This window comes from Mustela putorius, unplaced genomic scaffold (assembly GCF_011764305.1).
Source record: "Mustela putorius furo isolate JIRA1106 unplaced genomic scaffold, ASM1176430v1.1 tig00003834_pilon_pilon_pilon, whole genome shotgun sequence".
Lineage (NCBI taxonomy): Eukaryota > Metazoa > Chordata > Mammalia > Carnivora > Mustelidae > Mustela > Mustela putorius.
The window spans coordinates 39470984-39494580 of NW_025421987.1; the positions used below are offsets into that span (position 1 = coordinate 39470984).

General features: G+C 41.2%; 1 protein-coding gene across 26 annotated transcripts in view; it reads right to left on the bottom strand.

Annotated features, from left to right (window-relative positions):
* The window catches only part of ZBTB20 (zinc finger and BTB domain containing 20), a 789640-nt gene that overhangs the window by 99974 nt on the left and 666069 nt on the right, over window positions 1-23597 (bottom strand). Inside the window, exon 10 of one of the 26 annotated variants that reach the window (XM_045088060.1) lies at window positions 4093-4250. The exons of 22 other annotated variants lie outside the window; for them this stretch is intronic. The gene's annotated coding sequence lies outside the window, so the exon portion shown is untranslated. Of the gene's footprint in view, window positions 1-4092; window positions 10534-14540; window positions 15125-21149; window positions 21500-23597 lie in introns of those variants that run through there. 3 more of the 26 variants (XM_004761404.3, XM_004761408.3, XM_013060912.2) reach the window with 3 other exon arrangements.

The window sequence follows — 23597 nt, forward strand, 5'->3', positions numbered from 1 at the left end:
ACGTGGATGCCAGGCCGGGTCAGTATCCCGCATCAGTCCTAGATCTAAATGATCATCAATGCCCTATTAGAAGCTGACATTGTAATGACATGATTTTCTTCCCATACTTGTGTGAAAAGTTTAGTCCTTTACCCACTCTAGAGGGATGGAAGGTGTGAGTCAGGGTTTCATCCTTCCAAGTGAGGAAACACTTTGTCCATGGTATAGGTATCACAGTGTCTGTCAGAACAGCAACAAATGAATTCCCTGCCAGACCCTCAGGACGGTGAGTCAGAGCGCATGCACTCGAGAAGTGATGACAGTGAAAAAGGGGCACGGCTCATGTGTGGTGGTCCTTACAAGAAGGCAGGTCCCATGCGCGAGGAAACAGAATTTGGATGTCGTGGCTTCTAGATCAAGGTTCTATCTACAGAACCACCTTCTTTTTCTATTTTTCTTCTTCTTGGGGATACTCTAGCCCTTTGCATCATAAATAGTGGCCTTCTGTAGTTGATGTGTATGTGTGTGTATGTGCGTGTGTGTCTATTTAAGGGGGAGGATGGCATTACTGATGTGCTTTTGTAAAGGATTCAAGGTTGTCTGGATCCTCAAAGAATGCAATTGGAAAAAAAAAACAAACGACTGTTTCTTTGATTCAATGGTGCTTACATTTGGGCAGAGTTTTCTTTTTCCATCCTCAGATACAGTATTTGAGACAATCTGCCCACAATGGAAAGCTTTTAGAGCTTCAAAAGTGTAGGCGAACCAAATCAGAATTAATCTCTGTGAAAATGGAGACTCAGGCACATGGAAAAAGTTTAGAAAGGAATCCAGGCAAGAGGCAATCCCACAGAAAGCTGTCTGACATCTTTCCCAATTCCAGGTGAGCTAGAGCATGACAGGTAAGGAAGGGGCGTGAAGAGTTCTAGCCCCTCATATGATCCATTGTCTCACCTGCACACATAGAACTGGGGTCTCTGTTGCGAGAAGGTCCAGCTGATTTACTTCCCTGTCCTGTGGTCTGACTGTGTGAACCTAACTAAGGGAAGGCTAACTAAGGGAAGTCTAGGCTAATTGGGGCCAAGATACAATGGCCAATAGCTATTCACTCAAAAACATGACCAGATCAGTCTGCAGGGTAGCTGCAGCAGCAGTGTTTGCTTTTTTTTTTAATTTAAAGATTTTATTTATTTGAGAGAAAGAGAAAGAGGGTGAAAGAGCATGCAAGAAGAGGGGGGCGGGGGGAGAGGAGACTCTCCGATGAGCTGGAAGCTGGATGTGGGGATGTGGGGGCTCCACTCCATCCCAGGATCCTGGGATCATGACCTAAGCCAAAGGAAGACATTTAACCCACTTAACCGACTGAGCCACCCAAGCGCCCCATTGCTTTTATTATCATATTAAAAGCTGTGCATTTTTGGGGGGGGGAAGCTCTTAAAAAAAAAAAGTCCTTGCGAACCACGGAAGCACGAATGATAGAAGGTAACAATGATCACCTCTGAATACTTGGTATGTGCCCAGCAGGTTTTTTATATGTGGATTTCTTCACATATGCTCTCTATTTGATCCTCATACCAACTAGGGAAGATTTATATTTTGCTCCTTCTCTTTGTAAGGAGTTTAGGGTTCAGAGAGGTTAGGTGACTCTCCTCCCGTCACACAGTTAGAAGGGGCTAAGCTGGGACACAAAGCCTGTGCTCTTCTCTGTGCCTTGTGCTTTTTGTGGCATGGAATCAGTGTTGGAGGAACTCTGCCCAGCATCTCTGGTTAGCAGAGTGAATTGCTTTTATCATTTGCCAACATGTCATAGAAAAAAACCAACACAACAAAAAAATTAAAACTCCTGGCTCTAGGAGATTTCCTATCTACCACCTGAAATTTGGCTTGGTTTCGTATTTGAGTATCTGACAATCTTATAGAAAGTCTAACAAGAATGAAGAATTTTTCATTTATGCCAGCTCCTACATTAGTTAAAAATCTTCTTCCTATATAACATTGTGCCCAGGGAGCTCTCTCACGGCCAGAAACTCATCTGAAAATGCTGAAAAGTCAGAATTTGGGGCCTATCCGAGGACTAATGTTACCAGCTGTGAGTCGGCTTGAACATCAGTAATATGATATTTCCCGCTACAATTTGATTTGGTTAAAATGTGTTTGAAGTTCACCCTTTTATTAACTAGAATTACCACCTCCTGTAACTGGAGGGCCCCTGAGAGCAGGCTACTAGTGCAATCCAACCTCCCACCTGCCATCAGTGCATTTCCTGGCAACAAATACTATTAAATTGGTAACTACAGAAATAGGTCAAAATGTCTTTTCAATAGTTGCTAATGTTCTCCTAATGCTCCATCGCCTGCCTTTGATTCTCCTGCTAACATTTTCTTTCACATCACAGCAGCAACAACTAGTGAAAAGAAAAGACTAGAACGTGGAGAAAAGCTCACAGAGGCAAACGGAGGTGCTCTTAGGAGTTCCCCAAATGGTTGGAAAGAAGAGCTACATCTTCCTCGTGGCTGAGGGCCCCAAACTCAGCTCTGCGTGTGAGTTGGGTGACCAGGGGAAAAAAGCCACGTCCCATCTAAGTATTAATACCCATCTCTACAAAAGAGGAAACTCAAGGTGACTGATTATTCAAATCTGCAAAATGCTCTGAGTTCACAGGAGGTAGGAGCCTTGATTTGTCACAAAGCAGTCAGTTTTAAACTTATTTACTCTACTTTCATAACCATACCCATTAGGGCCTTGACTATCCAAGATAGAAACTTATTTTCATAAAAAAAAAAAATGTTGGGCACCTGGGTGGCTCAGTGGGTTAAGCTGCTGCCTTCGGCTCAGGTCATGATCTCAGGGTCCTGGGATCAAGCCCTGTATCAGGCTTTCTGCTCAGCAGGGAGCCTGCTTCCTCCACTCTCTCTCTGCCTGCCTCTCTGCCTACTTGTGATCTCTCTCTGTCAAATAAATAAATAAAATCTTTAAAAAAAATGTTACTATGACATATTTTTGTAACAGAGACCCTCTGCAATCATCTGGGGTTTGATTATTCACTGTGTAAACCTACATTTTTTCCTACTCTCTCGCTCACCCAGGAAGAAAGTTTGCTTTTCTGAGTTCACATCACATATGTGACCAAAGAAGATGAGGGTGGGTGGGTACAGTTTCACGCGTACTTGGGGGATTCGAGGCAGAGGAGTTTAGCTCAGAAGGGACAGCCACCTACAGTAAGCAGGGAGCAGACACACCCTTGTTAATAAGGGTCGGTTCAATTTCCAACCCTTCTTCTGAAATGCAAACATCCTGTAGGGTGGTTAAGCCATTCACATACCTCCTGCTCTAAGCACTTCAACCCGGAGAGAGCTACCTTGGTTTCAAGCTTTGAGCTGGAGCTAGGGGAAAGGATGGAGAGGCAGAAAAAGGAAGTCAGATTAACATACGGACTGTGGGCCCTGGAGGCAGAGGAAAAGAGGAAGGGAGTGGCTGTGATTGAAAAGGACTCAATTTCCTTTGCCATTTTTGCCCTGGGCCTTGTCTGGAGATGCCAGGCTGATGAGTAAAGGTTTTGGGCTCTTCTGCTGTGCCATGGTCGTGCTGGTGCTAGACACAGAGCAACGTTGATTTAAAAACTTGCAAACTTTGGCCTACCTGGTTCAGGCAAGGATGGGGTATTCCAATCTACAGTTTAAAGTTACAAAGACTACACTGTCTAGGATCTCTCCACCAGATTCCTCTGCTTTCCTTCCTTTCACAGGAAGGGAGAATAAACCTCGGGAAAAGAGGGTGGGGGGAAGGAGCCAGGAGAGGTGGAGGAAGCTGACCCTTCCTGAGTTTCTGCTGGGAGTGAGGCTTAGCATTAAGTGAGCCTCTCTCTGGATCCTCCCAACAACTCTGGAGGCATTATCAGTTGTAGGAAGGATTTTAAGAGGTTCAGAAGCTAGCTAGCCTAAGGAGACCAGTCGTGTTCTTTTTCACACATAACTCCCCCTGCTCCTAGTTCCTTCCTCCTGCATATTTCCTCCTCCACCTGCTTATGGACACTTAGAAATTGGTTTGTGGACCATTCATTTAGAATAGATATTTTAGGAACATTGAGGATGCCCTGAGTTGTCAAAAGCATACCTGGCTAAGACTCCGGAGACTTGGGTTCTTCTTGTGAAAGCCTGGTTCTAACGACTATCACTGTGGACAGGTCCATGAATCTCCAGGGGGTCTAATCCAGACCCATCTTAAAATTCTGTCATTCACACTCCTCGAGGTGGTAACAGGGGTTGGTGTGTCTGTACAAAATTTAGCAAAAATCACTATTATTAGGTGCCTTAAATAGACTAAAGAGAGGAACTTCATCCCTCTGATGCCAATTTGCAGCATGAAGGATGAAAGCACCGCTATGGGCTGAAGGCAGGAGAGGGAGCAAGAAGGCTGGAACACAGAGCTCTAGTGGGCTGCAACGGCGGGAGGCTAAGAGACAGAAGCCCAGGGTCAGAGCTGGGAGATCAACTTGTTTTTAGAATACCCTGTTGTGTCTAATAGCATAATGCTTGGGAAGTCCTAGTCTAAGATAACCTAAATGTTCCATGTTCTTTTTTCAGTCTCAATAGTGGTTGACACCTATTTTAATCACCCAATAAAGGGCAAAGACTTCACTACCACAACTATTTCTTCCAAGTATCAACCTCTAGCGAAAAGATACTTGGCTGAGACAAGACTACTGAGTTTCTGATTACAAGACAAGACCATCTTGATTATAATCATCTCGAGTTGTCTGGAGGATGGAAAGAGTGATGGGTTCTTCGGAACCACATTATATGGACAGAAATCTTCTAAGTTTAACACAAGAATTAGCTTCTGATGAATCAAAAGAGGATCATTTTCAGTAAGAAAAGACATGTGCCTGTTACCTTCAGTGGGCATGCCAGGAAAACTGAAATTCCACATACGACCAGCTACATAATTTGTAGGGCTCAAGGCAAAATGGAAATGTGGGGCCCCTTATTCAAAAACCATTAAGAATTTCAAGACAGCAACAGCAGAGCATTAAACCAAGCATATGGCCCTCCTAATCATGGGACCATGAGCAACTGTACAGGTTGTGCGTCCCAGGAAGGTGGTCCTGATTCCAGTTACTGTTTTCACGAAGCCAAGGCAGTCCCATAATTACCAAGACCAAAATTAAGAAAGGTGCACTCCTGCTCTCAAAACTCTCAGTCAATTCTCTCTTCCTAGGGTAAGGACGCAAAGGAATCCGGCAGCAAGGATCAGAAAAATCTGGGGTCTGCCAACATGTTTGATAGATTGCAAAGGCACTGGCTTCTGCTACACTTGTCACAGGCACTAATCCCCACTTCTGTCACAACCCAAAGATGCCCAGGATATCAATGTCTGGGAATTGACACATAGTTTCTGAAAACACAAATTTCCGGGAAAACACACAGACACACAGACACAGACACACACACACACACACACGCATGCACACACAGACACACACACACAACAAAACAAGCAGAAGTTCCTAAAAAGAAGCGGAGTTTCCTGGATGTAAGTAAGTCTTGTCCCTGATATCTTTCTGGCCTAACCTTGAGCAGTTCTTGAACAAGTGCACACAGGCTCAAAGCACAGGTAAGTTATCACAATGACTCTTTTCAGTTTGGGGAAAAATACAAGAAACAGGAGAACCTGGTCATAGCCCAGTAGAAACTCCTTGTTTCACTAACAGTATGTTTTCTCCCTCTCTCTCTCCTGATTGTGCTAAATTGGAACTGTGACTTCACTTTCCATGGAAGCCAGTTTCTCTTTCCTGGATGCTTGTAACAGACCAGAGAAAAGCTAGCAGAGGGTACCTATCATGTTAACAATATCACATTTATTTATCTTCACCTGTCTCCCTCCCCCACCCCCCTGCCAAGTCATTGCCATTCCACTGAGGTCTATGTATAGGAAGCAGAGATTGAAAAAGAAGCAAAATGAACCCAAAAGTACAGTAGCAGTACAAAATAGATGAAAGTGGCCTCTTTTCCAATGTTCTTAGGGGCTTTATATAAACTAAGTCTGACTCTCATTGGGACAGACCCATAGCCTTGGCAGATGCCTAGAATGTCTGTATAGGTTAAAGCTTATCCTCTCCTTATCCTTGTCCCATTTTCTAAAAAATAACTGTCTAATATAGAGAACAAGTTCGTTCGTTCTTACAGCCAGAATTGTACTTTTATACTATACCTTGATTTAGGACTTTTTTTTTTTTTTTTTTTTTTTTTACTCTATCTATTGGCAAAGCTAATCATTTGTTTTGCTTAGTAGGCTTGTACTGACTTTAGTAAGGCCACACGGGTCCATAAGTAGATAGAAATGTGTTTGAATCTCTATAATCATGCTTAGATTTCCAAAAGTCTTCCATTTCACAGAAGTGACAGAGGCTCAGTCATCATTTGCAAGTGTTTTAACGACTGGTAATTAGCTAAGGTCTTTAAAAAAAAAGTGATTGACCTTCGCAACAGTTGCATATATGAAATCCCGATTTGTTTATTTTTAAATCGTTCTCCCCTGCTGTAAATAGATAACTATAATATATACATTTATATACATGTGTACAATCAGCCTTAGCAATACCGCTGTGAGGGAGATGAGGATAGATGGTTTTCTATTTATTTGACAAATGCACTATTACATAGCTGGGTTAAATGATTTGTCCTGTTAGGAAAGGTGGAGCTGGCCTCCCCCCCGCTTCCTGCCATCACAACTGCTCTCAATGTTATACCACTCTGGAATCAGGCAGCCACTATTGTTTTCAGGCTACCTGATTGAAAGGTGGGGCAAGGCAATTTTCCAAAAAAAGTTTAACTCTTTCTTCTCTTTCTCATACTTCCTTATTATCTCTTCCCTCTGAGATGATTATAAACAATTGATAAATGTGGCTGCTGTATGTTTATCCTTGCTCTTCATGGGCTCTAATGGGTTTTAGTTCTCAAGAGGGCATAAGAAAAAAAAATTACCTCCAAAATAGAGATAAATAAAATAAACAAAATAGTGATAAATAAAGCTGGGACAGTGGATTTGAGTTAATGTCCCTCATGGAAGTTGGTACAAGTGAGGTCTCGGACTCCCGTTTCACAAGAGCTAGTCCAGAGCTCTGAAGGGATATAACAGGAGCGAGGGCTTTTGGAGGCAAGATCTGCTCATCGATACACTTGTTGTTCTCTTGGCATCCCAAAAAAGGGTCAGAGCTTTCGCTGCCTCTTTCAGCTTCAGCTTGCTGCTCTCCACTGTACATTAAGGCTGCATCCTCTAAGTCCTGACCTTAGTCTTTCTCTATTTTGGTACATATTTGCATGTCACTTACGGTGCTGTATTTGATTTAAAAAAAAAAAGGCCTGACTGTTATTTGGCCAGGGAAAGACTATTTTGGTATTCTTTTTTAACTCCTTATTACCTCTTTTGCTGACTATTTGTGGGAATAAAAACTATCTTAGGTTTCCTGCCACTTCTCATGCTTCTGGTTAATGTTTCCCAACGTTATCTGGTACATTTGTAGGGAATACAATTTTATTTAAATACAACCTAAACAAAACATAATTGTGAAAGAAAACCAAGAGGGAAGAACATAGATAATGAATTTTGAAGTTAAATGTAGTAAGTTACTTAATTCTGAAATATCTGCCGTTCTCACTCATTTATATCATCAGAATGTAACACAGCTGACAAAGTGGTTATCCATACGAAGGTTTTTTTGTTTTGTTTTATTTTAACGAAGGGACAGAATTATGAGTCTATTTTTTGGTGATAAGAGCTCTCACCCCTGCAGCACACTAGCCCCTAAGCACCATCTGCTGTGCGAAGGCAGCTTCGGTGAGTCCTCCTGGAGGACACGGCATTATCAACATGATCAAGAAAGCTGCTTCTGTTTAGGACCCAGGCTTCGCAGAGGGTGGCCTCCGTGTCCTCAGAACCTTGCTGGCTGTCATCCCATCAGGTACCCAGTCTGCAGTTGCCACTCAGACGTGGAGAGTGTGTGCGTGGGGACGACACACAATGGGCCAGGAAGGGACACAGAGCTCTGTCGTACCAGTACATTTATTGTAAGGAACTAGTTATGCTGCAACGGCTTTGCTCTTTTATATTCCAGGCAACACGCCGGTGAATATAATTCATAATGAACATATTCAACATTTTCCCATCAGTTCAATACATTATTCATAAATATTAGAGATGGAAAAGACCTAGTAGATTACTGAGTCCAAACCGCCTTCCTGCACCTCCATTTCCCCCAACTGTTGATGCTAGCTCAAAACAACGGTAACAACAACAAATCACACAGGGAAAGCAACAAATTCACAATTTTTATGAGTAAAAGGGAAAGCTCCAAAGAAGAAGCCTGCCTTGAGAGTGGGGAGGTCTGAGGCTTTTCCTTCCTGCCGGTGTGGCTCACTGAGGACTAGGATTCTGGGCGGCTCTTTGCCGTGAAGACGGGCCAAGGAGGGCAATGCCCATTTTTCCTCTTGAGAATCCAAATTCAGGGGAAAGCCCCAGAGGCTATACCGTGTCCCGGGCTAAGTGCTTACTATCTGTCTCAACAACCTGGTGTGGACTCAGGCGTTCTTCTCTCCAGTTAGAACTTGAGATACTGACAATAATGATGAAAAAAAAAAGTATAAATAAATAGAAAGTTAAAACTACTAGAGAATGCTCCCTGGGATTATCTGTACTATCAAGATAGGAAAACTCTGCAGATGCTACTGTCTCTCTGGAGGAATAAATGCTTGCATTTTAATATTCTCAGCAGCTGGTTCCTGTTGAATACCATCAGGATGATTCAGCCACCCACCAGGAACACCAGTAACAGCAAGTGCACACACAGAAATCTGCAAAACTTTCTTCTCTTGATGCCAACCCCATTACTCTGGCAAAGTGAGAGCCCTTTATTGAATTACCAGTTCTACTAAATGTGACCCTTTCCCCTCTGGAATACCAGCACACTCGGAAAGAAATGGAACTTTTGGCTGGGTAAGATGCAACATTCTTTCTGACTTGAGCATACCCTGCTGTCACTCTCTCGTGGCCACAGTCATGTGGTCTGCTCCTTTAACATGCTCTCATCATTCGCTGGAATCTTGAAGGACCAGTGAGGTCCGTACGTACCCCGAGTCCACCTTGCATGCCACGGCACTATTTAACGCTGGTTCTTTACCCTGGCCAGCCTCTGGTTATTTTCTCACTTCCATTTTTCAGAAGTTTCCCCTTGCCAGAGAATGTGGTTGCATGCCAGGACAGACAGAAATGTGTAGATGAATTGCGTTGACCATAGCCATCACTCATACAGAATGACCACGCCATACTCAAGTTAGATAAAAAGCCTAAATGGGCCCCCTTCTTCAAACAGACCAGATTAGATAGAAAGGGAAAAAAATGCCAAAGATGATAGCTAGCTATCAAAACTGCCTCACTGCCTCATTTTCAGGTCCCCAAAGGAAAATCTAAGGACATTCAACACAGAGTCAGGTGCTCTCAACAGCCATGAAAATATACGGCTAGAGAGGGAATCTATAAATGTAATGAATACACAATTGGCTTATAACAGATACAACTAAAATTAAATTCAGTATCTTGACCTGCTCTCCAAAGTGAAAGTTTCTAGTTCAGGCTACAGACAGAGGTACAACAAGCTCATTAATCATATGAACCAGGACTATAAGCTGACACTTCTGGGGATGTTGGGAAGAGCAATCCTCAGTGGTTGGGGAGTCCGTGGGGAACCCGAATGAGAATGCGGCACTGGCCACAAGCGGCCACTATTCTAAACTCCCAGGAAACAAAGTAAGGATCTCCGTTAGGAAGTAACAGACCCTACTGACTTGCACAAGAAGAATCAATATACTTTTTATTCAGTTCCTATTATGGAAAAGTCACTGCGTTTGTGTTTGTTGCTTGAGGAGATAATGAACTCCATGAGATCAGCCTAGGACCCAAAGAAGAATGTTGTTGGGAAAGAACTGCAGAGAAGGGAATATTAGTAACAGTAGTGGTAACAACAACAAGGATATCGGATGATGGCCACATGGCAAGCATGTCATACACTCCTTCATAAAATTCTTACACTGTTTCAGCAAGGTGGTTATCATTTTCCCACTTACAGACGTGCATAGTGAGGCCCAGTGAAATGAAATGCATTGCCCCAAATTACATAGACCTGTTCCTTACGTTGCAAGTAAATTCTTAACATTACAGATAAATACCAAGATGACTAATCTATAAGACAAAATATGACAAGAGCCATTAAAAGATAGAGGATTGTAGAAATAACACCAGGAAAAAGTAACAGGGATGTGAAAATGTGGCATGTGCTTAGGAAACAAGGATAGCCTGGTCTGTAATGCATTGAAACTTGTTGACTCAGCACCCTCTGATTATAACTCCTACTTTGATAAGATAATAAGAGACACCCATCTGTACAAAAAGATTTCTAGGAAGAAGGACATCTTTCCAAAAGATCTGACTACTCTTTCTCGTATTTTTTTCCTTTCTCTTCCGTTCTTCCTTTCTTTCCTTCTCCCCTTCTTTTTCTTTCTCTTCCTCCCTCCCTCCCTCCCTTCCTTCCTTCCTACCTTCCTTCCTTCCTTCCTTCCCGTCTCTTTCTCTTTCTTTCTCCCTCCCTCCCTCCCTTCTCCTCTCTCTCTCTCTTTCTTTCTTCCTCTCTCTCTCTTTTGGTGGGCCCAGACAGAACAGAAATGAAATACAAAGTATCCCCGGAGGAGATATGAGTGTGAGGGGAGCACTATTAACAGCAGAGGGTGTCCAAAGAGTGCAAGATCTGGGTACATTTTCTTTTATTCCCCAGACTACCTGATCCTGAACACTCTATTTGCCCCTGCCCCATTACGTTAAGATTATTGGTACAGTGGTAGGAACCCAGAAGGATTGGATTCTTTGTTCTCTTCCTCAGTTACTTTGGGTATAACATCTACTCTTTATTTTTATAAAAATTGTGTTAGGGGTCAGAATGTGGTGTAGGAGCGGTAGCTAGAAAGCCAGAGTTCTAAGATAATTTACCTTTCTCATCTTGAGAAAGTTTTGTCACTTCTCTGTTTAAATTTTCCTATCAGCAAAGTAAGTGGTTTCAGCCCAAATAGCATTCTTAATCTGTTAACAACGCACCCTCCCGCCCCTTTCCTTTTGATGAAAATAAAACCTTATGCTTTTCTGAATTCTTTTTCACTCTTCTCTAGTTAGACCCCTGGTTCACAGAATGCACTGTACGGCACCACTAGTCAAGAGGAATTGGAGGAGCTTTCCTTTTAACTTGTTTTAAAATATAAGTCATTGTACTACATAAAAATACCAATTTTCTCAAATTCTACAGGGTGCTGGAAGCAGGTATTCAGTATTTGGTTTTTTTTTTTTGTTTTTTTTTTTTTTTTTGTTTTTTCTGGAGAGTTTGCTCACCCCCTCACCCATATTGAGATATCTAAGGCTCCTTCAAGCTCTAAGATGCAATGATTATGATTCTATGATGCTGACATTTGCTTCGTCGACACTTAAAGCAGAGCTTTTCAACTTCAAACAACAGCATAACAAGTTGCTATAACAATTACACTTATATGAATCTTTAGGCAGATGGGGACAACAGCTCTTTACAACTAAAATCACACCGGACAGCCCAAGCTTTAGGAGGGTGTGAAAATTCTCAGCAAAGGTGAATTCTTCAGTTAATTATATCCTATAGGAAAAAGTCTTGCCTTCCCATTTACTTATAAAACTGACTAACTCTTTTTTTTTTGTTGGTGGGGGGGGGGGAATGTTAATTTTCCAGCTAACCACAGGCTGGAAACATCCACAGTAACTTTAATCACTAGTCCCCACTCTGTCGGAGTTCCCGTGTCTCACCCTCCTAACCTTGCCCGTTGAGTTCATCCTTACTGATGTAATCATACATGCTTCTTTGTAGTGACATTCGCCACAGTGCTCATTTAGAATTATCATCATTTCTACTGCACCCTAGGTCAACGAGATTAAATGTGCTTATGCAATTTGTTGTCATTTTAATTTTTTCAGCTAGGGCTTCTTCATCCAGAAGGACAATTTATTTTATCTGATCAATATGTAACTAGCCAGTTAAATGACTCTGGAAAAATTGGTAGAAAAATCATTCACTGGGGCAAAATCTTGTATTTAGAGTGGTTTTTATAAACCTGGACAGTGGCATTTCACTGACCTTGAATCCACAGGTCCAAAATTTATTAGCGTAAACTTAGTCTTTCAGTCTATTAAAGCAATAAACATAAAATATGCATGATTTGTATTTATGTGTGTGTGGAATTTAATAAACTCGTCGAGAGTCAGGTATTTTTAAAGAAATCTCTGGCCTGTTCCACACTGACTAATTCACCGATTTCCAGATAAAGCTGAAAATATTCTTTTTGCTGTGGCTTAAACTTTTTTTTTTTTTTAATAAATACAGTACATAGACTGTAAAGTAGCAATGTGATTCCCTGTGACATTCTACATATTCCTTGACTTTGCTCTCTCTATGCTCAGGGGTCAGGGGATGCAAAATAAATAAATCCACAACAGTTTAAATCTAAGAATTTGGCTAAACTCTGAAAACATAGCCTAATAGACTCAAAAGCTTGGCATCTCATCATTGCTTTATATTATAAGGCTGACAATGCCACCTTATAAAAGATATATTCGTTTATTTTCCTGTTCGATCAAAAGTGAGGGTTTCAGGAATGGGAATGGATTACAGATCGTTCTCTCCTGGTTATTTTTGGCTTTAAGTATATTGATCATTTTATCATTTTCTTGTTTTAAACTGCTTTAAACACAGCACAAATGTTATTCTCATCATGCCAGAAATGGGTTTGGAATTGATTTTGAGTTTCCGTCAATTTTACTCTTTGCTCTCTGAGAGAAGTTTTTCACTTGCTTAAATTCGAAAGGATAGTTTTGTTCAAAAGATGTCAGAGTACAACCTTTAGAGATCCTCAGCTGGACAAGAAAGCTCACATTTTTCTACTTTACAGAAGAATAAAAAATCATGAATTTATTACCATGGACTTTATTGAAATTAGTGAGGAATCATTCATACGAATGCAATTTCAAGGGCTTCCTCCCTCTTTCTCTTCATATAAGTGTTCGACAAAAGCGTGTATCTTCTGAGAAGCCAGCCTGATTGGTCCAGGTTGGCACTGTTTCAGTGTTTGGCCTACGGCGGCTGCTTAGGAATAATTTTGTCTCATCCTCTCTATTTTCCTGGACCGTATCAGACTCAGACACGTGGTATGCAAAGGAAATCCAAGTCCCTTAAAAATGCTATTTCTTTGGGTACTAAAGCCAAGCTGAGTTCTACTTTGGCCAAATGATCTTATCAAGATTTAACAAGAGATATGCAGTAATATCTACAATCTGTGAGCAGACATTCACTAAGGAAGATAATTTACTACATACAGAATACATACAGAATACATATATTTTCCCTCCTGCAAGCAGGGAAGGACACGATCGAACTTATTCTATTGGTGCTGAGAATAACAACACCGACACGGATTTTATGGCAATTATTCATTTCAGTTAATTTAGAAAGAAATAAACAAGCAGTTCTTTCCATATTAAAACAGATACTGGAGATCTATTTTCAGTTATTGCTGAAAATATTTTGGCTTCCATAAAGGCACCTTACTAACACAGCTGCTTTGCCCTCCTCTGCGCTGTCACAATTCAGAATTTGTAACATTTCAGCCAGGTTCTCTAGACTAATTGGATGAAACAATTGCATTGCAGTGTTAAGATGCCTTTGCAGAATCAAATGAGAGGAGCTCTGCACAGTTCAGAGAGCCTGGAAGATCTGTAACGAACACAGCCCAAATCCTCCATGTTCCGTACATTTTTCTGCATTTAAAGTAATAATCACTTGGATAGTAAGTGTTAGGATTTAACTTCGCACTTAGGACTATTAACAAACATAGGGAGGAATTTAGATCCACAAACTTCATTTCCCACTCCGGTCTGTCTTCTCGCCTGCACTATGCTTCGCGTTTCGGAACAAATGCCTCATCTCTTCTGAAAAGTGCCAGGAAATCTCCTCTCCAGCTCTCTGGGCCCTTGATTTTACATGTGTAGTAATGACACACCTTGAGACAGAGAGCCCCACAAGCTAGAGTGGGACGTTCATTTAAATACAGACTTAGGGGGAAGAGCTCCATCTACTGCATCAGTTGGATCACAGTTTGCACCCTACAGTTATCCCATTCACTAGTTTCAACCTCTCAGAGGCTCTGGAGAGAATGAAAAAGTTATAGCCCCCAAACCGCTTTGAGTCAGGCCCTTTTGAGTATTTCCCAGATATTCTGAGCCCCTTTCCTTCACCCTTCCCAATCTCCAAAGCTTTCTATGTTTCAGAATAAAAGAAAAACGGGATGCTTTGCTATATAAACCATCCTTGGAAAGAGGCAGGAAGCCATGGGTTACTGAAGGAAAAGCCCTATAGAGCGAAGGGGGAAAGCAATAGAGAGAAAATCACTCTACCTGGCTGGCTGAGCAGCCCAGGTAAAAAGCAAAGAGAAGCATAGCCTACTTACTCCTGCCTTGCATCATTGCGGGGAAGTCTGCAGCCACCCAGGATCAGGTCTTCTGGGCTCTCCCCAGCTGCACAATGTTGTTGTGGCATTGGGAATTTGCTGTGGCTTCGTAAGATTATGGGGATATGCTTCAGCAAGCCAAAAAAGTCACAAACAAAATTCAGGAGAGAGAGAGAGAAAAAAAAAAGTACAAAAACAGCTGATCTTACTGGAGGAGCTCTTGGCATTTGCCTACATATGCCACAATTTTCTTTGGTATTTCCTGGTTCTGTGATGAGAAAAATTATCATATTATGTTTATTATTGTTGTTTTTTTCAGGGTTGCTAGTGGTGGTACAGGGTGGGCAAACACTGTGGGAGTTTTGGGGAGTCGCAAGGTCAAGATTACTTCCCCCACTTGTTGGAAGGCCTTCCAGACATCACAAGGTTAGAAAGTTTCTTTTTCAGAATAATGAAGATACACAGAAGTCATATATAGGGAAAAATCCCATAGTCTTTCCAGATTGGGAAAGTGAAAAACTTTTTAACATAGTAACAGATATGGAACAAAGCAAACCACATCTGAATAAACTCAAACGTTAATATAGCTGCATAAAATTCAAGTGTGAATGACTTCTAAAAATACTCTATAAATTAAGATACCTTATTAGAATACAAATAGACATTATAAGTGTATACATATATTAAATAATCAGAGGGAGGCAACAGTTAACTAAATTTCTAAATTATAAAAAATAGAATACAATAAATTAATAAAAGTTTGCATTAATGCTAATCCTCTTTTATGTAAAAATAAAATTAATATAAATGTAAAATGGAGTTGCGTCTCTGCGTGTGTATGTGTGTGTATATATATGCATATCTGCACGAAGTATTACTGACTGACTTTGCAAGGTGATAAGCTGCATAGAAATCAAAACTTTGAATTATTTTAAATTGGGCATTTAAAATACCAGCATTAACCTGGCACGGTTTTTTCTCCTTTTTAAAATACATTTAATTTTCAGGTTCTGTTTTAAAAGCATCAATAGAAAGACAAATTGGAAAAACATTGCACATCAGTAGGTATTTTGTAAAATAATCCCTCTACATTTATTAAAATATTTAGTTCTTAAAAAAAAAAAAAAAAGACCAAACAAACCCAAAAACCCCAAAACGGCTAATTGCTTTTTTTTTAAACCTTTCCAGGACAAGTTCAGTTCTGAGTCAAGAACAAGTATGAGAAATTTCACCTCAAAATGAAATTGGTTTGGCTACTTATAATGACCTGAAAAACGAGATTATCTCCATCATAACTATAACAAACAGCGAATGAATAAATACACTCTGGCAAGAATTGATCAGAATTGCGAAGCCTGGGAGGGTCATCGCAGACATGAGAAAGGTAACCAAGTGAGGAAACATCAAAAGGAGTTAATGGAGATAAAGCCCTTCTGAAAAATGGAAAGTGTTAACAATCACTGACAGGAAAGAATATACTTCCAAGAGTAGTGGCAACAACAAAACAAAACAAAACAGCCCCAAACAAATGAAAACACATATCTCCAGAAGCTAAAATATGACTGCTTATTAAGCAAGAGAAGAACCTACTTCTTTGTCATTCCCTTTGGAAGACTGGCTTAAAAAAAAAAAAAAAAAAAAGAAAAAGAAAAAAAAAGGTTGCACAAAAGATACATGTGTTCCTTTTCTGGTATTATTACAGGCCCACCTAGATTTAGCTTTCGATTCCAGATGAGATCAGGCATGTTCAGACTAGCACATCTTTTCTCTGTAAGCACAGAGCTGCTATCATTTCACTGGCAAATTCTCGTATCCCCAAATTTATGCACAATAGATGTCCTTAAAAAATCTGCAAATTTCCAATTTCAGTCAAATACCTCATTGAGTTAAATTTTTTCCTAATTTCCTTTGCTATTATTAAGCCGAAAAGTTAAGGCAAGCGATTCCTGTAAGAAAGGAAAGTTGAACAGTACTTACCCTAAGTATAATGTACAAGCCTTATTGGGGGAATCTACATTTGCTCTATGATTTTTAGAAGGGAGTCCAGGTCTAACCTCAGCTCTCGCCCTTTTCCCTTCTGGAAAACAGAGTAGACTCACGGAAGGTAGCTCTGAGAAAGATCATACAAATCAACAGCCTTACCTGTGGCCATTCAGAAGACTGCACTTTGGTGTGTGTTTAAAACTATGAATAAAGTCAGATACAGCGCATGCTCAGCAGGCAATTTGAAAATATTTATAACATTGTTGTTTCAAAAACAAATTTCCTCAAACAAAGCAAAACTCACATTTCTTATCCATGCCAAGTTTAACGTTCTGAGACAAAGCTGTTTTGGAGTTTTCCGCTGGGGGAAAAAGGCTTCTAAAATTTTTTGTTGAACGAAAAATAGTTCTCCCTTCCCTTTTGGGTACTCTTAAAGGGGTGGAATAAATTTCCCTCCAAGTTTCAACAGAACTCACCTCTGGCGGAGATAAGCATTAGAAACTGAAGGTCTGTGAAAAATCATTTCAGAGAAAGTAACAAGGAACTAAGAACTATGGGTTTAAAGAATGTAATGGTCATCTCAACGCTCAGAGCAGCTTGGCTCGTTACTATGTAAAACAAAAAATCCTCATACAAACAGGATATATCATGTCATGTATAGATAAGGTAACATATAGGCAAACCAACCATTTACACAGCTAGAGAAGTTATGTTTTTCTTTTGCTAACTAAAATCTGAACTCTCCAAAACTGAAAAAGAAAAATCATCGAAAATGTAGGAGAAATCCTGTAATAATGTTATTTTAATTCCTCTGTTTTATATAGGAAGCAAGGAGAGAAGGTAATTGCCTATCAGTTGGCTAAACTGTAACTTACATAAAATAAAAATGTGATTGACTGTGATTCTCCAAGTACTCAGTGCAGCAGAAATGCCTGTGTTACCCCTGCCTGGGAATTTCTCTCTTTCTCCTCCTTGAGGATCCCCAAGTATTCCATTTCACCATCTATCACCAAACCCTGCACGGCCCACAGATCTCACAGATCTTACTGAAATCTCCCACTTAATTCTGAAGTCTCTGAATGACTTTCAGCCCCTGCTCTACTTTCCAGGGGTGCCCAGCTGACCTCACAAAAGCTCCACAGAAACATCGTTCAGGATTTCTGATGCTTTCAAACTCAACAGAGGATGCCAAAAAAAAAAAAAAAAAAAAAGCCCAACGATTAAAAAAAAAAAGTTTATTAAAGTGAAACTAGGAGTGCAGATTTGAAGAAGTTGCTTCTACTTTTATTTCCCTCTGAACTCAGCACAGGTGTTTCCTAACTCCCACTGCCCTGCATGCTGATGAAGGGAGGGTTAAGTGAAGGTGAGGGAGTGGGCCAAGGGCTGACCAGGAGGCATTTCGGATTTCTAGCCTCCTGTGTTAATGGATGTGTTTAAAAACGGACCCCCCAAAAAGCCTAGAATGAGGCTTCTTTTTGGCAAATGATTAAACCAGTATACTGAAATAATTAAAGCTTTGTCCTTAAAAAAAGCATCAGATCAACAGAACAAAAACAAAGATAAAAATTGCACACACATATGCATGCGCGCACACACACTCTCTCTCTCACACACAGATACATAAGACTAGCGGGTGAGGGGAGAAGGAAATTAAATAAAAGAAAACAAACAGAGTCCTAACAGGCCATTCTCCGAAAAGGAATCTAAATAAAAAGTCATATGATATCTGATAGTGCAGGACACGTCGCCAAGAACTGGAGCGGATTGCCTACAGGAAGAAAGGGCCAGTGTATTCCAGCTCAAAGAGCTTTTCTTTCCTCCTCCTCTATTTTTTTTCCCTTTTCTCCTCGACTGTGAATGTGTTACTCTCAGGTCAGATCCACGAAGAATCCCAGAATGACAGCTATCACCTTTCACTGTACTCTTGGCGGCACAACTAGCTGATAGGAGCTGCCTGAGTTGGGATCAAGAGGGGCTAGAGCAGCTCTCAGTAACAGCCTCTTACCATACCCCTTCTGCCCCTTCCACAGACCCCCATGGTCATACTGAAAAAAAAAGAAAAGAGAGAGAGAGAGAGAGAGAGAGAGAGAACACACACACACACACACACACACACAAAGCAAAAGCAAAAAAACCCAAAACAAAACAAAAACCAAAACTGTAAGCAAAACAGCCCACAGCAACAAAAGAGTTCAGGGGAAAAAAAAAAAATCAGAAACAAGCCAAATGGAGTTGGGGGGGGAGCTCTTGCCTTCAATATAAAACTTTTTAAAGACCGAGTTGCTTTTTCCTATTTTGATGACTTTCTTTTTAAAGATCCTTTTCTCTGGAAGCACTATTAGAAGCATTAAAAATCTTTACAAAAAGATAGAAAAGTCTGGAGGCAATACAAGAATTTTCCCGAAGAAAACACAACTATAAGAAGGGAGCTACCCTAAAAAATTTTGGATTTGTCAAAAGTAACCCTAAATCTAATGTCTTTCAGAGAGTTCAAGTGGCCACCTAGCTCTTGTTTTTTCTCTGAGGGTCATTACTGAGGCAACACATACACAGTAAGGTTTCCCGAAAAGACTCCTTGTTATCAAGTTACTTCAAACATAAGGCGCTCACACCTCCCAGCCAGAAGGGTTTACTGACTAGTAGACATCACACTCTCCCCTGATGTGTGTTACACTCTTAAGAAGCAGTTACATAAATGCATTCTAAAAATATGGAAAAATGTATATATCTATATTTTCCCCACAGCTTTTCTCCCCAGGGACAAGAATAGATTATATTTTCAGTGAATGGAAAAAAAGAAAAGAAAAGAAAGAAAAGAGTTTCTGAATCTTGAAACAACTGTTGTAGCTCATTTTCACTTAGTAAAACAGTTATCTCTACTTAGGTACTATACCTAATTCATATTTAAGCATTTTTTTCTAGTGCTTTTGCATTTTCACCCCTCTTTCAGTTTCATGTCTATTATGTACCTTAAGAAGATTTCCAAATGACAATCGAGATACAAATGCATTAAGGGGAGAACTTTTAGAAAGAAAACATTTTCCTGAGTTTATAATTCAAGAATATTAGTATAGAGATGTAAACCCATTTATAAACGATGAGGTTGCTCAGTACGTTTTGCACATACAGTTCACACGCTGATTTCTTTTTCCTTTTGTCGGAGCATTAATTTGAAAATGATAAGCATTCTGGAATGTTTGCTACAAACACAAATTCATGGTAAAAATATACAAGCATAGGCAAAAACAAGTGGCGGACACAAAGCTACATGGCAATCAGAATCATAGAAAAATCTCTGTCCAGACCACATTTCGCTTAAACTGGTGTATCATGGACGGAGCAAGTGATCTCTCTGGGGTTTTTTTGTCATTGACGTAATTAGATGGAAACCAAAATAAAATACAACTATCTGTTCCCTTTGTACCTTTTCTTAATAACTGACAAGTGACACAGGCGGTACCTTTCAAACAGATGGATGCAAGAACTTGTGAGGCTGGAGGAACTAATGCACCCCATTGGTATTTGGGGAGCCCCAATTCCTTCATTAACTTTTTACCCAAGTGGCGAAAGTGGAAGATGTTCTCACCACTACACCGGTTATTAGCTGTACTCTCATTCTCTCCTCCACAGGATTTTGGGGACCCAGAAGGGGTAAAGAGAGAAGAGAAGATGCATCCTGAACAACTTTTATTGTGAGTAGAAAAAAATAGCATATAGAGTGAGCATAAGAACAGTTGGATGTAGAAAGATTAAAAGAGGAAAAAAGAGCAACATATCCAACTTCATTAGTCTTTTTCCTTTTTATTTTTTATGTATACATATTGGGGTGATGGGGAGAAAAGATAACTCGATTTCTTTTGAATGTCTTTGTGTCTTTATAGAGTGAATGTTCTGTTCCTGTCTCTTTCTTTTTAGGCGAAAAACTAATAAAAATAGAAAAACATATATCAGACATTAAGCTCACTTCCCCCCCCCCTTCCCTTTGTAAAGAACTCTTTGTTCTCTAGTGAAAATGCTGAAAAATCCCCGGGCAGCTACTCCCTGAAACAAGTGCAAAACACTTAGAGGCTTTTGGGCTGGCTGGGAGCCAGGAACCCTCCCGCTGTCTGGTTAGAAGAGGAAAAAAAGAAGAGAGAGGGAGAGGGAGAGAGGGGAAGAGAGATGGGGGGGCAGAGGGAGAGAGAGAGAGGGAGAGAGAGGGGGGGGGGAGAGAGAGAGAGAGAAGGGAAGAGAGAGAGAGAGAGAGAGAAATTGGAGCTTCCTTTAATAGACATAGGAAGCAACGTTTTTTTTCTTTTTCTTTTTTTCAAAACTGGCGGTCAAGCGTTAAGTAACTCCCGTCCAAATCCACCTGCTAGAAATGAACTTGGGTAACCCCCCAGGGGTGCACAAAGACAGGGAAGACAGTAACATACTCCATACTCTTTCCCACCCCCCGTTGTACTGCTTCCATTCTTTCTGCTCCCATACACAAATGCCCACAGATCTCACGCCACCCCCCTTACCCCCCAACAACAAACACAGCGAAATACATGCTCCCTCAGTCTCCTAAAAAAAAAAAAAAAAAAAAAAGGCTTTTCCATCTCGGTTGCGACACAGTGATAAGGGGTAGCGAACATCTCATACCTGGTGTGAATGCTAATCAGTCAGGAGTTCTCCTTTTCCCAAGACAGGGAACTGTTTCCTTCCAAATTTATTAGAACCTCCTCCACTGCCTCTTTGAAAAACCTTCTTTGTCACCCTCTCCCAAGTCCCGATACTTCTTTAAAAAAAAAATGGCTTCGGAGCTCCTTCTATTCTTGATATTGATTCTCTCTCTCTCCCCCCACCCCTCCTCCTCTCTCCTGTCTGTGTCTCTTCTGAGTGGTCTATTGATAAGTCCCTGGAGGCACTGGGTCAGCCTGCCCGTAGGAAACCAGACACAATGCACAAATCTCCGAGTGCCATTCTGCCATCAGCAAGCAGACCACGTTTAGGAGAGAGAGAGAGGAAAAAAAAAACAGTAGAGCAAGAGACAGAGAGAGAGAGAGAGAGAGAGAGACCAACCGAAGGAGGGAGAGAGAGACCGAGAGAGGAAGAGAGAGGGGGGAGAGAGGGAGGGGGGGGAGAGAGAGAGAGAGAGGAAGAGAGAGAGAGACACACACACGGAAGGAGAGAGAGAGTGTGAGAAAAAGACTGATTGGAACAGGAGGGAGGGAGAGAGAGAAAGGGAGAGGGAGAGAGAGCGCGACGGAGAGCGACACTGCCAGTCAGGTTAATCATCCCTACTTTAATTAGCTGTTCGGCTTAGACATAAAACAATTGAATTTGAATGATCTGTCAGCAGGCTCGGCTGAACCAAAGGGGAAAAGCGAATATTACAAAAAGACTGTTGGTGTGTTCTGATAAGCAATCCTGCTCGTACTGACAAATCCTCAAAGGGGGAACTATTAAAACTTACAACTAAACAAAAAGTGCAAATACAAATGGCACTAGATAGAGGTCTTTAAAAAAATGGAGTTTCTCCCTGAGTTTTATGAACGGTAGGTATTTATGCGCGGGTGCCAGCATATTAGGGTCTGCGTGTAATGTGTGAAAGTTTATTAACGATGGTCTAGGAGTGTAGCAGACAGATGCTGCAGAGAACAAGACAGGTACAGTCAGATGCCGAGTCTAGATCTTGGAGGGAGATGGATGCTGGAAGAAGAGGCACCGTGGCAAGACATCAGCACAGACAAAGTCAGTGGGCAGACAGGCAGGCAGATTTTAGGCACGGCACGATCTCGTCTAAAAAGGCAAAAGTTCTGATGTAATAATAGGTGCAAAACAATCCATCCATCCTCTCTCCCGGGAGTGCTCGAAGGTACAGTTAAAATGGATTAATCTTTGTGACAAACAGAGCTGGTAAGGCAGACTGTGGCAGACACCGAAGGCGCTTCGCAGACCCAGAGAATACCAGAGCCGGAAACAGCCACAGAGATCAATCTCCCCAACGCCCTTATTTAGCAGACGAGGAAACTGAGGCCCAGAGTCTCAGGCTAATCAATCTCAAAGGCAGTAGCAAGGTCGACCCTGGAACCCAGGGCCCCAGTGGCCCACCAGGCTGGTGCTCTTTCTGTCATCCCAGCTAAGCCCCAGCTTCCTTCACAGACCCTGACCCAACAGGAATGGATGTCACCCTTGTCTCCAGAATAACAAGATTCCTCCATTCTGTAGTGAGTGCACAAGTCTCCAGTTTTTAAAATGTCTAAACAGCTACGTGGAAATATTTTCTTGTCCATTTTGAATTCTAGAGATAGGGATTTAAGTTTTAATTCAGGCTCAGAGCAAGGCAGAAAAATACAGCATTGTAGAAGCCCCGGTCTCAGCAACATAGAGCCAGTTGGTCTTGCCACATTCCAAGCTCAAGAAGGTCACTGGGTCCGTCTACAAAGACCTCTCCCAGAGTCTGCGATTCTCATTTGCTGTGTATCACCATGTAGGAAGATGTCATTCTTTCCCACAACTCATTTTTTAAAATATAGGTACACTGTGAGTGAAAGATTGAGGCTTTCAACCTACAATGCCCTTCTAAATCACTGATGAGATTGCTACCTGGAAGATTAGCTGTGGGCAACTTTTCCTAGACATCTCAACTGAAATGAGCTTCTAAAATAGGAAATTTGGGGAAACTGTATTATCTGCCCACATACTTGATGGTATCTTTTTTTGAGGGGGACACGTATGATCACATTCAGTAAGGATCTCCCTGCTGACAACAGATAATGAAAGGTACTTTTTTGTTTTAAAGGGGCGAAAGAAGTGCTCATGAAGATAGCAGAGCCGTCAGATGTTCCTGCACAGATTAAGTCTCTTGTCCTGGAACAAGAATCGTGGTGTATATAAAAGCGAACACTCTCTCTCAGTCATACTTCTGTTGCTACTTAGGGTGGAAGAAGGAAAGGGAAAGAAATGTCAGGCACCTGGGAGCCCACTGGAGGGCAAGTAAACTGAGAGAAGCCTTAGCCAGAGTCATTTAGCTAATTTGCACATCAACTGCTTTAACAATGGCTGCTGTGACCTGTCTAAAACACAGAGCCCACAGTCAGTCAGTTT